This window comes from Diceros bicornis, chromosome 24 (assembly GCF_020826845.1).
Source record: "Diceros bicornis minor isolate mBicDic1 chromosome 24, mDicBic1.mat.cur, whole genome shotgun sequence".
NCBI lineage: Eukaryota > Metazoa > Chordata > Mammalia > Perissodactyla > Rhinocerotidae > Diceros > Diceros bicornis.
In genome coordinates this window covers 25,461,338-25,474,708 of record NC_080763.1, presented here as the reverse complement: position 1 = coordinate 25,474,708, position 13,371 = coordinate 25,461,338, and the positions used below count along the sequence as shown (strand labels likewise).

At 46.6% G+C, this 13,371-nt stretch overlaps 1 long non-coding RNA gene across 1 annotated transcript; it reads right to left on the bottom strand.

Annotated features, from left to right (window-relative positions):
* Positions 1-512: 512 nt before the first annotated feature.
* LOC131420987 (uncharacterized) lies at positions 513-9,167 on the bottom strand. Its single transcript, XR_009223725.1, has 3 exons — positions 9,054-9,167; positions 8,767-8,803; positions 513-735 (listed from the first exon to the last, which is right to left on the bottom strand). It is a non-coding gene; the product is annotated as an uncharacterized LOC131420987 (long non-coding RNA).
* Positions 9,168-13,371: the final 4,204 nt, after the last annotated feature.

The window sequence follows — 13,371 nt, the reverse complement described above, 5'->3', positions numbered from 1 at the left end:
GTGTGTGTGTGTGTGTCAGGAAGATCAGCCCTGGGCTAATATCCATTACCAATCCTCCTCTTTTTGCTGAAGAAGATTGGCCCTGGGCTAACATCCGTGCCCATCTTCCTCTACTTCATACGTGGGACGCCTGCCACAGCATGGCTTGATAAGCGGTGTGTCAGTCTGGGCCTGGGATCTGAACCTGCGAACCCTCGGGCGCCAAAGAGGAGCATGCAAACTTAACCACTACACCACCAGGCCAGCCCCCCAAGCTGCCTTTTTTTGAGGGGCTCACTGCTTATCCTGAGTGGGAATGTGTCTAGAAAAGGCACTTCCAGCATCATCAGCCAAACCCTATCCAAGTATTCCTCAGGCCTTAATCAGGGATCATTCCACTAGAAGACACAAACCTATCAAATTAGAAAAAGCAACCGAGGGCAGAAAGTGCACCCAGCCTCCCTGTGAACTAGAATTGGGAAAGACATCAGACCACAGCAGCTGCCAGATTTCCCTCTCCCGCCCTCCTTCCCTCTCTGGTCTTGGCTTCCCTCTGCCTGTCTGCTTCCTTCTGACTTCGGACTCTCTTTGCTGATTTTACTTACACTGGGCTGCCCCCACGTGGCACCTTCAGTCCCCGACCTTCCACGTTGGTTGCATATAGATAATTAACCCAAATCCACATTGCTGGAAGAGATTCAGCTTGGTATTCTTCGGGTCAAGTCGTCTACACCCAGGAGGCGGGGATACTTTCCTCTTCAAAACCAAAGGAAGGGCAATGGGTGGAAGGAAAGGAAATGATTAGTGAAAGAAATGATTGGGGCTGGCCCCGTGGCTTAGCGGTTGGGTACGCGCGCTCCACTGTTGGCGGCCCGGGTTCGGATCCCGGGCGCGCACCGACGCACCGCTTCTCCGGCCATGCTGAGGCCGCGTCCCACATACAGCAACTAGAAGGATGTGCAACTATGTCATACAACTATCTACTGGGGCTTTGGAGGAAAAATGAATAAATAAATAAAATTATTTAAAAAAAAAAGAAATGATTCGCATCTCTATATTGACATTCATTGTACAATTTTCTTTCTAGAACGAAGTGCTGGAGAAGGTTAACCCCCCATCACTGTCCAGGAGATAAAAGAACTGGGGCCTGTCATGGGTCTCTCCAACCCCCTTCACCAGAGTCTACTCCCCCAAACAAAATTCACCAGTGCCCCAGCGACGTCTCCCTGTCACCTCTCAGGCTTTGCTGAAAGGTTGGAGATGAGGGTGAGGCATCTGGTGCCCCCACAGTGCATTGCTTTGGAGACCAGAGGCAATTGAGGCGCTTTCAGCCAGAAAAATATAATTTAAGGGCTTGGCATCTGGCTGGGAGCAGAGAGCTGTGTTGCCATGGCAATGCCTCGCTTCATTTAACAGCAGCACATCCCTGAGTTGGGTCACATCCACACTCAGGCACAGATAGCACCCTGTCAGCAGCCCCCGCCACGCACGCACACATACCTCTGGCAGAAATCCCTCTGCAGAAACAAAGCCCATTCCCTTGCCCTCCTCCCCATCACAGACACCCACAATCATACCCTTTACTGCAACACCTCAGCCAATCACGTAGACTCTAAGCACCCCGACAGCACAGAGCCCTGCAGGGAATTCAGAGTGCTGGATGAGGGCAAAGCCTGTGTGACAGCCCACACAGAAGCCTGCTAGGGTCCGTATGCTTTTCCACTGTTCTAACACACAGCCGTATCTCCATCTTCCTTTATAAATCTCCTTTGTGTGTCCAATCCTTTAATAACGCCCAGGAGGCTGGGAGGGGGGAGAGGAGCAGTGGTGGCCCTGGTGCACAGATGCTTCTCTGTTTTCTTGAGAGGATAGGGGTTAGGCCACAACCTTGCAGGTACTTACCCAGAGGCCCCTAAGCACCCACTGATGTCCTGTTCTGCCCCTCCCTTACCTCAGGCTGGGGTGAACAGGATGGATGAGAGCAGGGAGGCAGGAAGGCACAGGGCTACTCACTGCAATGCTATTTGTATTAGTGAAAAATCAGAAATAGCCTAAATGTCTATGAACAAGGAATAGGTCAAGAAAGGGTGGTACATCTGCACAATGAGGTAGTTTGTGGAGATTTAAGAGTTATGGAATCCGTATGTATTCACAGGAAAATGTGTCAGGATGTAAAGGGTGATCCCACGATGTGTTTTAGCTTTATGTAGTTACATATGCATGGATATTTATGATGTGTGGGAAAAGGTTTGAGGAGAGTGGGGTCAAGAGAGGGGTGATGGGGGCTGTTTCAGTTATCCTTTGCTGCATACATAACAAACCACCCTAAAACTAGTGACTTAAAACAACAAAAACGTATTATTTTTCCTGATGCTTTGGGTTTTCTAGGTAACTCTTCTGCTGGGTCCCCTGAGGGTACTGACGTGGCTGCATTCAATTGGTGACAGCTGCCATTGGGGCTCCCTCAATCTACCTGGCCTCTCACCCCAGTGGGTGAGGCCAGCTTCCTTGTGTGGTGTCCCAGGCAGCATTCCAAGGCGACAAAAGCAGAAGCAGCAAAACTTCTGAAGGCCGAGGCTCTGGAACTCAGCAACACCACACCTACTACATTCTATAGATCAAAGCAAGTCAAAGATCAGCCCAGTTTCAAGGACAGACTCTGCCTCTCGATGGGATGTGTGGCAAAGTGACACTGCAAAAGGGCATATGTAAACAAACATGCAGATGTAGAGATTAGATTGGTGACCACCAGAGGAGAAGAGGGGACAGGGTGGGTGAAAGGAGGAAAAGGGCACACCTGTACAGTGATGGATGGCAATTAGTCTTTGGGTGGTGAACATGATGTAGTCTACACGGAAATTAAAATAGAATGATGTACACCTGAAATTTATATAACGTCATAAACCAATGTTACCTCAATTTTAAAGATTAATTATTTTTAAAAGGGCATACGTATTGGGATGGGAAGACTTTGTAGGCGTTAAAACCACCATGGGCACCTTTCACCTTTTACTCTATATAATTCTGTCCTTTATGTTCATGTGTTACTCGGGTAAACTTAAAAAAATAAATGGAAGAGTGAATCTAAGACATATGAGAGAATGATGAGGATTTTGTTAACACATAATTCAGACAGAAAAGTCAAAGATGGCCTCAAGGTTACTAGTTTGGAATACTAAATTGTGGAAAGCTTTTTTTTTAAATCAACTGTGAGGAAATGGAGATTGGAATATCCAAGGCTAGAGATGCAACAATATTGACTAGTCATTCAATGGATGAGAAGCATGAATCTTAGAGAAACAGCAAAGGAAGAGAGTATAGCTATTTCACTAGATTCCCAATGATAAGAAATAAGGGTAATCAGACTTTGAAATAGCTGTGCATATGAAATAGATGTACATATTACTGAGCTATCAAAATGGGTGACAGGATTTTCCATCCTCTTCTGGCTCTCTGACACTGCTTGCTGGTCAGTAAGTAATTTCCAGAACCACATTCCCACTCATAAAATGGAATGATTCTCCCTGATAAGGTCCTTGTGAAAAAAGAGTAATGATTTCACATTTATGCCATATTCCTGCAAAGATGGTTTGGTCCATCAGCATTGGTGATTTAACAAAATAATACCCTCAAAGGCTAGGAAAAAGAGGGTCAGCTAAAGAGAACATAAAACCTCAGTATCAAAATGACAAGTTTAAAGCATTATGATTCCCAATACGTCCTGACTGAGGGCCTGATATCTGCAGAGCACTGTGCAAAAGACGTTAACAAGGAGCTCCCAGGGCACAGAAGAGAGAGGCAGAATAAGACTATTAGAAAGATGCCCGCAATGGAGAAGTCACCCGGGGTGCCAACCCCACGGGGAAGAAAGAGGTCACGTGCACGGGACAGGACCACAGACAGACGTCAGGGAAGGACATGAGGGAAGAAACTTCCTCATTCCTGACATTTCCTTCCTGTGAAGGAAGCTTAATTAGTGGAACTTCTGGAACTCTCTGTCCCACTGCTCCTCCTTGCCCTGGTGAGGGGGTGGGAGGCAAGCAGTGACTTGCTGTTAATTTTTTTCTTTTTTTAAAGGCTTCAGTGCATGGTTGTATATCCTAGTTGTTCTTTTAATTCTCTATGTGAGCTGCCTAGTTCCAGGACTGGGACATGAACCTAGGCTGCAGCAGTAAGAGCGCCGAATCTTAACCACAAGACCACCAGGGCTGGCTCACTTACTGTTAATTTTGAGAATAATACTTGGGCGTCCTTGACTTAGACCCACACCTGTCTATCTTGGGTGTGAACCCATCTGTTGAGTAGAAATTCTCCCTTCATGCTTTTACTCTCAATGGGCAGGACCCCTCTGCAAGGGGAGATCTGTCTCCTGTTCCTTGGTACTGGGTTACAAGTAAGTCAGCCTAAATTCTGGGCTTTGGTCTTAGCAGACTCAGTTGGCTAAAGACTGGGCTCTTACCACTATGATATTCCACCTTCCATATTTACTTTTGGTTTATTTCTTGACTTATGCAAAACACTAGCAGGAAATAAGAGTGCTACTTACTGGGAGTCCCCTTGAAGCCTGTAGTAGTTATCTATTGCTGCATAACAAATTACCCCCAAACGTAGTGACTTAAAATGATAACTATGTATTCTCTCACACCATTTCTCAGGGGGCGACTTAGCTGGGTGGTTAGGAAGCTGTAGGTCAGAGCTGCAGTTTGAAGCTTGATCAGAGCTGGAGCAGTAGCTTCCAACATGGCTGTTGGTGGCAGGCCTCAGTTCCACCCTCTCCACAGGGCTGCCTGAGTGTCCTCTGGACACAGCAGCTGGCTTCCCTTGAACAATGATCCAAGTGATAAAGGAGAGAAAGTCACAGTGCCTTTATGACCTAGTTTTCAAAGTCACACACCATCGCTTTCACTTTATCCTTTAAAAGCGAGTCACTGACAGTTCAGCCCAGAAGGGGAAATAGGCTCCATCTCTTCAGGAGAGGGTCAAAGAACGTGTAGATCTTTCTTAAAACCACAGAGCTCTCAACAAAGGAGAAGTGACTCAGCTCTCTCACACAAGAAACCAGTCAAGAGTTGGAGAAGTCATTCTTTCTTTCTTTTTTTTTTTTTTGTGAGGAAGATCAGCCCTGAGCTAACATCCATGCTAATCCTCCTCTTTTTGCTGAGAAAGATCGGCTCTGAGCTAACATCTATTGCCAATCCTCCTCCTTTTTTTTTCCTCATAGCCCCAGTAGATAGTTGTATGTCATAGTTGCACATCCTTCTAGTTGCTGTATGTGGAATGCTGCCTCAGCATGGCCAGACAATCCGAACCCAGGCCACCAGTAGCAGAGCACGCGCACTTAACCACTAAGCCACGAGGCCGGCCCCCAACTCAAAATTCTTTCACTCAGGACACATCCTTGGGTTCTTTCTTTAACCATATTCCTCCCCTCAAGGCAACTTGTCCACAGGCCCAAGGGAAGTGTCTACCCAGAGCCCTTGACACCCTTCTAGAATGTGCTCTGAGTACCCAGGGCCCCAGAATTCTCTTCCCAAATGGCCCAAGCCTGCTCCCTGGACCTGTGCAGACCTCATCCTCAGGTTCATCTTCCCCCAGTGTGTGCACCCCCGGGCCCACGGTGGCTATTTGTGGGAGTGTGGACAAAGCTTGGCCATGCAGGCTGGGGTGTCCTGGAACCCCCCAGGAACCCCCCCCTGGAACACCCCAGGAACAGAAGGAGGATGAGCTGGGAGGGAGATGAAGAGGTCAGTTGTTGGATGCCTGGAGGCCAAGGTTCCCCCAGCACGTCAGGGGCCTTTATTTTCTTCCTAACTTGCCAGTGCCCTTGTCTGTAACCTAGCAAGTCTGCCTCAGCCTATGTGAGGGGCTGACGGGAGTAGGGATTTGGCTGCCTCTGTGGGACCCCTGCTTGGCCGCCAGGGACCAACAGCCTCTCAACACGCACTGTGGGGCCACTTCTGAGCCCAGGCCTCCCTCTAGTGACCAGACTGGGGACAACAGCCAGAGGCTCCAGGCCATTCTCCCGAATGGACACCTCTTCCATTACCTACTTTCCAAACACTTATCTGATCCTGTCGTTCTTTTCTTAGAAACCTCAGAAACAAAGCAAAATCTCTCAAGCTCCCACATGCCTTCAGGGAAAAGAGAAAGCCCAAGCCCATAAGCCTGGTTGATAAGGTCTCTCTCAGCTGTAAGCCAGCCTACACTTCCAGGCCACTCACACACACACACACACACACACACACACACACACACACACGCACACACACACGCACACACACACACACACGCACGCACACACACACGCACACACACACACACACACACACGGCCACCACCTTCCCCCCCCACCTCAGCTTCCCACACAGCACACACACCTGTGCTTAAGTTACACCAAAGAACTTGCTCTTCAACAACATACCGTATATATTTGTGCCTCTCTTCTTTTGCTGGCAATAAACTGCCCACCTTTGTCCATCAAACCAACTCTTACTCCTCCATGAAGACCCACTTCACACTTCTTTGTGGCTTTCTCTGAACCTCTGTGGGAGAATTCATGGCCCCTCACAGGGTTCCCCTGAGCACTTTTGTACAGAACGATGGCTAACACTGATTCAGCACGAATGCCGAGGGTTCTGGAGGTGTTAACTCATTTGATCCTCATGATGACTCTAAAAGCCAGGAACATTTTACAGGTGAGGAAACTGAGAGCAGAAGGGTTGTCACAGTCACCCTGTCATGTAGACAAGAAGTGAAAGAGCACTGTGGTCACAAGTGCTCTCTCTTGGCCTCCAAGCCACCTCCTCAACCGCAGCTCTTAGGCAGACGTGCTTGTTTCCTGCCTGAGAGCTCCTCCAGAGAGAAGCTTGTTCTCTCCTCTCTGAATCCCCAGCATGGAACACAACGACCCCTGTGACTGGTGCCTGGAAATTCCCCAATCTCTGTTCCAAACTGCATGACAGACAGGAAGGGTTGGCTTTGCCTGCTACACTTCTTCTCAGGTCCTTTGGGTTTGAACCTTGATTCTAAATCTCCCATCTAAACCTAAAAATCTTGTTCCAGACTCGCAGAGCCAGTCACACATTCTTAATCAGTGAGGGCAGAAGCTGTGGGCACAGTTCGAAGTGTAAAGATTATGAGTAAGACATAGGTGTAACTTTGGGCTGGTTGCCAGAACAACTGATCCTTAATTCTCCCATCTCTAAATTATTCAACCCAAACAGGCCAGGCCCCTCAGGGTGCGTGCTGACACGTGCTGACACACCCAGCTGCTCCCACAGGGCTGTGTGTCCCCCAGAGGCTGCCTCCCCACCCCAGGCCTGCAGGCCCTGCTGTCCTCCCGCCCCTGGTGGGACCAGCCTCCAGCCTGTCTCTCCTTCCTCTCTCCCTGCCTTCCTGCCTTCCTGCTCTGCTCTTTTCTCTAATTTAGGCAATAAGTATTATAAACACTTTCTTGTCCACCTGGAGTGCTCAAGCTACTAGGCTGCATTTGTTTCTTCCTTTTCTTCTTCAAAACGGAAATACAGGATCTTTTTTTCTTCCTGATTATGAAAGTCTTGTAAAAAGGCAAACACATCAATGTTTAAAGTAGAAAGTGAAAGTTGCCAGTCACCCCACTACAACAAGAAAACCACTGTTGTCAATTTGGTTTATAGCATTCCAGATTTGTGTGTGTGTGTGTGTGTGTGTGTGATTTCATTTTAATCTGAATCATAAATGAAGACTTCTCTCGTGGTAATTTTATTCCAGCAGTCCTAGGTTGAAATGATAATGTTGCTACAAGATCCTGGTCAAGAACCATCCAGATTCACCCCAATGGAATTCTCTAACTTCAGTTGGGGAGGACTAAGAATAGGGGATATTGCAACCTCTGGTTCCAGAAGATTCCTGAGGTCGTTATGCCAGTTGGTCATAAAAGGTCTGTGAATAAAGCAGCCTTTACTAGGCCATAGGAACCTCTTCTTGTTCTAGTTCCTCAGAGGAAGGCTCCTACGTACTCATATTACCAAAACTAAGAGAGCCCATTGGCATGATATTAACACCCATAATAACGAAACGCTCCTCTTGGGTAATTTGCTCTCTTCCTTTTAGATTTAAGCAGAGGATGTACTAGGGGGAGGGAGGGAGAGAGGAAGTGGCTTCAGTAGGCAGCAGGTATTCATTAATTCCACAAGCATTGACTGGGGAGCTAATACATGGCGCCCACTCCAGAGGAGCTCACGGGCTATGGGAATAATCTGTCCCCTCCATAGAGTGACGGAGACACCAAGGGTAAGTTCCTCTGCAAAAGGTAAAATGCCAGACATGTATAAAGCAGCAATTACGCTCTGATGGATGATTCACACTGCCCAACTTACGAGAGACTGATGCATAAAAAACCAGGAGAGCAGTTTAGTTGTTTTCTACTAAGAAATAAAAGCTTTAAATGGATTGACTGGCTACTTGTGTTTGCTGATCGGCATGTTCTCTCCCTGTGGGCTTATGATTACAAATGAAAATAATAATATGTAAATAGTAATAACAACAATTGCAGTTACTCTTTGTTGAGTGCACACTATGTGCTTCGTTTTTATCTTCGTCTTACAAGGCTGTGCAGTGGGTACTATTTTTATCCCCACATTGCAATGGGGTTCAGATATGTTTAGAGCAAATAAACATTGCGACTGAGATTGCACTCTGGACTTAGAACAAGCAGCCTTAGGTGGAGATGCAAACACAGCTCAAATATAACCGGGTCTCTTGGGAGCCAGTCTCAACGCCACGGCATACTACAAAGAAAGTACACACCTCACTCCAAACGCGCCAATGCTGAAAGTCTATTTTCCTGGAGGTTTTGTGAAGAGAGGAGAGGTTACACATCATAAAGCACTCTAAATCTCCCATCTCAACATCTCTGTCTCTTTCCCCTGGTCCCTCTCCCTCCAGCATCTGTCCACATCTCTTCCCTCCTCCCTCTTGGCTCCATCTCATGGTCCCTCTTTTGGGCACATGTAGAGAGCACGTGTAGAGAGCACATGCCCTCTTACTTCTTTCCAGATTTCTCCTCCCTCCTCCCAGATCTTTACCCTGGTCACCTGCCTCAGGGTTTACAGATTGATAATCCCAAACACAGTCTACAAAAGTGTTTAGTTTGTCCTATGCAGTATTTCAACATTTTGAATTAGTGTCAATATTTATTTTTTTTTTTTTATCATTTTATTTATTTATTTATTTTCCCCCCCAAAGCCCCACTAGATAGTTGCATGTCATAGCTGCACATCCTTCTAGTTGCTGTATGTGGGACGCGGCCTCAGCATGGCCAGAGAAGCGGTGCATTGGTGCGCACCCGGAATCCGAACCCTGAACCCGGGCTGCCAACAGCGGAGCATGCGCACTTAACCGGCCCCAGTGTCAGTATTTAAAACCATCAGATTTCACAAATAAATTTGATTTGCAACTTAAAGAAAAGGGTTTTGTCTACACAGCAACAACTGCTTGGGGCTGAACAGCAGCAGCTCCTTTTAGAAGCACAGATTCTTCAGTTTATCAGTCTCCTCCCTTCCCTGCAGCCTAATGACAAGGAGGATCAATTGCTCTTTGTCAGTCTTTGTACCACTTATGGCCAGACCCCTCCAGGTATTCGAATTTCCAAGCCCTCTCTATTTCTTTATTTAGATCCCAAGACATGGTAATTAGCATGGCTAGACTTGGGAAGGTCCTTGGGGTGGATTTTCCTGTCATGTCTATGAATGTGTCTGAATGCCCTGTAAATGGGACACTGATTAGGAAGACTGTTGTTCTGCACTGGTTCTTGTGAAAATTCCAGGCCTGGGCATTGTCTGCTCACCTTATCGAAGTAGGTGTGCCCTGGAGCACATGCCCTCTGCACTCGATGGAATGCGAAGCAAAGGTCAGTGGGATCTTCTAGAGCCTGGCTCTTAGGACAGGGTAATACCAGTAGGCAGTAAAAGGTGAATGCTTAACACATCGTATGGCAATAACAACATAACACAGAGAGTTTAATGCTTGTTCTAAGATGGGTACTTTAGTCTGACTTTCACATTTATGATAAGTAATAAGCTCACTGCTTAGTGATTTGGCTTTGAAACAGATTTTCTCATTTTTGTTTCAAGCTTGGAGATTCATTTAATCAGAGTCCTTGAGATTGCCAGGTGAGCTTTTATCATTTCGAACAATTTTTCTGTTAATCCAGATTTCTGCAGTATTTTGCTGTGGTAGATGGCATGGTTGTTTACGGGCAGTCCCTGCTTCTCTCCTGGATAGGATTATATTTCCTTGCCTTGTTGACATCAGGCTTGACCATGTGACTTGTTTGGGCCAATAAAATGTGAGTGGAAGAGATGTGAGTCACTTCAAGGCCAGAGCTTGAAAAGCCAGCCAATGTTTGCCATGGTTCTCTCTTCTCTTGGCCACAGTGAGGACAGCCAGGCCCTGGAGCGAAGGCAACCTGTAGTGGAGCCTGCCCCTGGCTGGCCACAGAGACGGAGTGAGAAATAAACCTTTGTGACATGCCACTGAAATGTCGGGACCATTTGTTATGGCAACATAACCTAACCTATCTGGACCAAGATGTGTGCAAACAAAACAAAGATACTAACTCTGATACTGAGGCTGATAACACAACAGATTGCAATAATCTCAATTTTTTCTATTTATCTAAATGATCTATATTTTCTCATTGATTGAGAAGTAAATGCCACAATTTTTTTTTTTGGTGAGGAAGATTGGCCCTAAGCTAACATCTGTTGCCAATCTTCCTCTTTTTGTGTGAGGAAGATTGTCACTGAGCTAACATCTATGCCAATCTTCCTCTGTTTTCTATGTGGGATGCCACCACAGCATGGCTTGAGGAGCGGTGTGTAGGTCCGCACCCACGATCTGAACCCACAAACCCCGGGACACAGAAGCAGAGCACGTGAATTTAACCACTATGCCACCGGGCTGGCCCCGTACATGTCATAAATTTAAACTTATAATTATATACTAATAAAATGCTGTGTCTATATAATATCATATATAAAATTATAGACATACATATAATCTGGTGTGTATATATATATAAAGAGATATATGTAGATATCTCTCTCTCTTATATATATCAGATCACCTCCCAGAACAAAGCTTAAGTGGAAACTGTCGCTATTTGCATCTTCTTTTCTAAGCACCTGTTGCTGACCAGCCCCTTCCAACAGACATATTCTTCCTTGACATAGATCAATGGTTTCAGTCAGCCTTCTGTGTCAAGTTCTGCTAACCTGGAACGCATTCTACCTCTTGATAAGGTGCTTGTGTACATCTTGGCTCAAATCCATTATGAACGAGATATTTTTTTTTTTTAATTTTTATTTATTTATTTTTCCCCCAAAGCCCCAGTAGATAGTTGTATGTCATAGCTGCACATCCTTCTAGTTGCTGTATGTGGGACGCGGCCTCAGCATGGCGGGATAAGCGGTGCGTCAGTGCGCGCCCGGGATCCGAACCCAGGCCGCCAGTAGCGGAGCGCGCGCACTTAACCGCTAAGCCACGGGGCCGGCCCTGAACGAGATATTTTTAAATTATTGCAGTAATATATACACCTGGCAAAAAAATGTATATCACAGTGTAATATGATAAGTAAATTCTCCCTGCCTTCCCCAACCCCCAGTACCACTCCACAGAGGTAATCACGTTAGGAGTTTCTTATCAGGGCCAGCTTCACAGGTTTACTTCCTCTGCAGTCACCCAGCCTTCATGCTCAGAAGGACTCTTCACTTGGTTTAATGCACTGCCACTGTCATCCTGAAATTTTTTTTTTTTTTGTGAGGAAGATCAGCCTTGAACTAATATACACGCTAATCCTCCTCTTTTTGCTGAGGAAGACCGGCTCTGAGCTAACATCTATTGCCAATCCTCCTTTTTTTTTTTCCCCAAAGCCCCAGTAGATAGTTGTATGTCATAGTTGCACATCCTTCTAGTTGCTGTATGTGGGACGCAGCCTCAGCATGGCCGGAGAAGCGGTGTGTTGGTGCACACCTGGGATCTGAACCCGGACCGCCAGTAGCGGAGCGCACGCATTTAACCGCTAAGCCACGGGGCCAGCCCCTGAAATTCTTAATAATTTTTGAACAAGGGCCCTAGCATTTTCATTTTGCACTAGGCCCCCAAATTATGTAGCTGGTCCTGCTTCTTATGTATCCTTCCAGAAACATTTTTATACACGTACAAGCATATGTTTGCTTATTTTTTTGACACAGTGGCTCAGTGCTCACCAATCCCTTTTCTTCTTCCTGGGCCTGCAGAAAGACTACATTTCCCAGCCTCTCTTGCAATTAATTTGGAACTCTGTAGCTGAGCTCCGGCCAGTGGAAGGTGGGCAGAAGTGATATACACCACTTCCAGAAGGATCCCCTAAAGAGACCTGTCCAATCTTCTGCACGGTCCTTCTACTGTTCATATGGTTCTCTATGTTTGCCTGGGAATGAAGGACTCTGAGATAGCACAGCCACATGGTGGGAAGATCCTAGACCCCTGAGTCACAGCTTGGAAGGGGACCATTTGTGAGAACCCCTAACCCCATGTTAGACTGTGATGTTAGTGAAAAATAACCTGCTATTCTATCAGGCTATGGAGACTTTGGGGTTATCACAACAGCTAGTGTTAATTACTGTAAGACACACAAAAATGGGATCGTATTATATATGCCTTCTGGCACTTTTGAAAAACAACATATTTTAGGCATGGTTTCATCATATGTATGTTGAATTTATGGTTTGTCACTGTGAGTTCTTGGTAAGCAACTCACCACAGCCCTTGAGTAATGACCACCTAAGGTATGCATGTCAAGCATGGAGCAGGAGAACGTCTATGAAGCTCTTTGGGCCAGTCCCAGCCCCCAGATCTATTTTCCTCCTCCCCTGCTCTGTGTCAAAGTGGGACTGGCACCCAGAGAATGCCTTTCCCAGGACTTCCCAAGTCAGCTTCCCGCTCGGCTTCACCAGTGGAAGACAGGAGATTAGAAGGCAGGAGAAAGAGAAAGGCCAGAGTACTTTTCCCCTTCTCTCTCCGCCTTGGGCAGCATCGTCAGCAGCCGTTGCATCTTTTCTGTGCCTCTACCTCTTGCTGGACAGGCCCACCACTGTTCTAACTTAAACCAATTGACTTCCATCCCTGGGCTCTATAACATCATCTCCCTTCTTTACCCTTCGTTATGGGCTGAACGTTTGTCCTCCCCCCCACCCCCAATTCACATGTTGAAGCCCTAACCCTCAATGTGACTGTACTTGGAGATAGGGCCTTTATGGAGGTAATTAAGATTAAATGAGGTCATCAGGATGGGGCCCTGATCTGATAGGATTAGTACTCTTATAAGAAGAGACACCACAGAGCTCTCTCTCTCTCTCCCCTCACACGCAA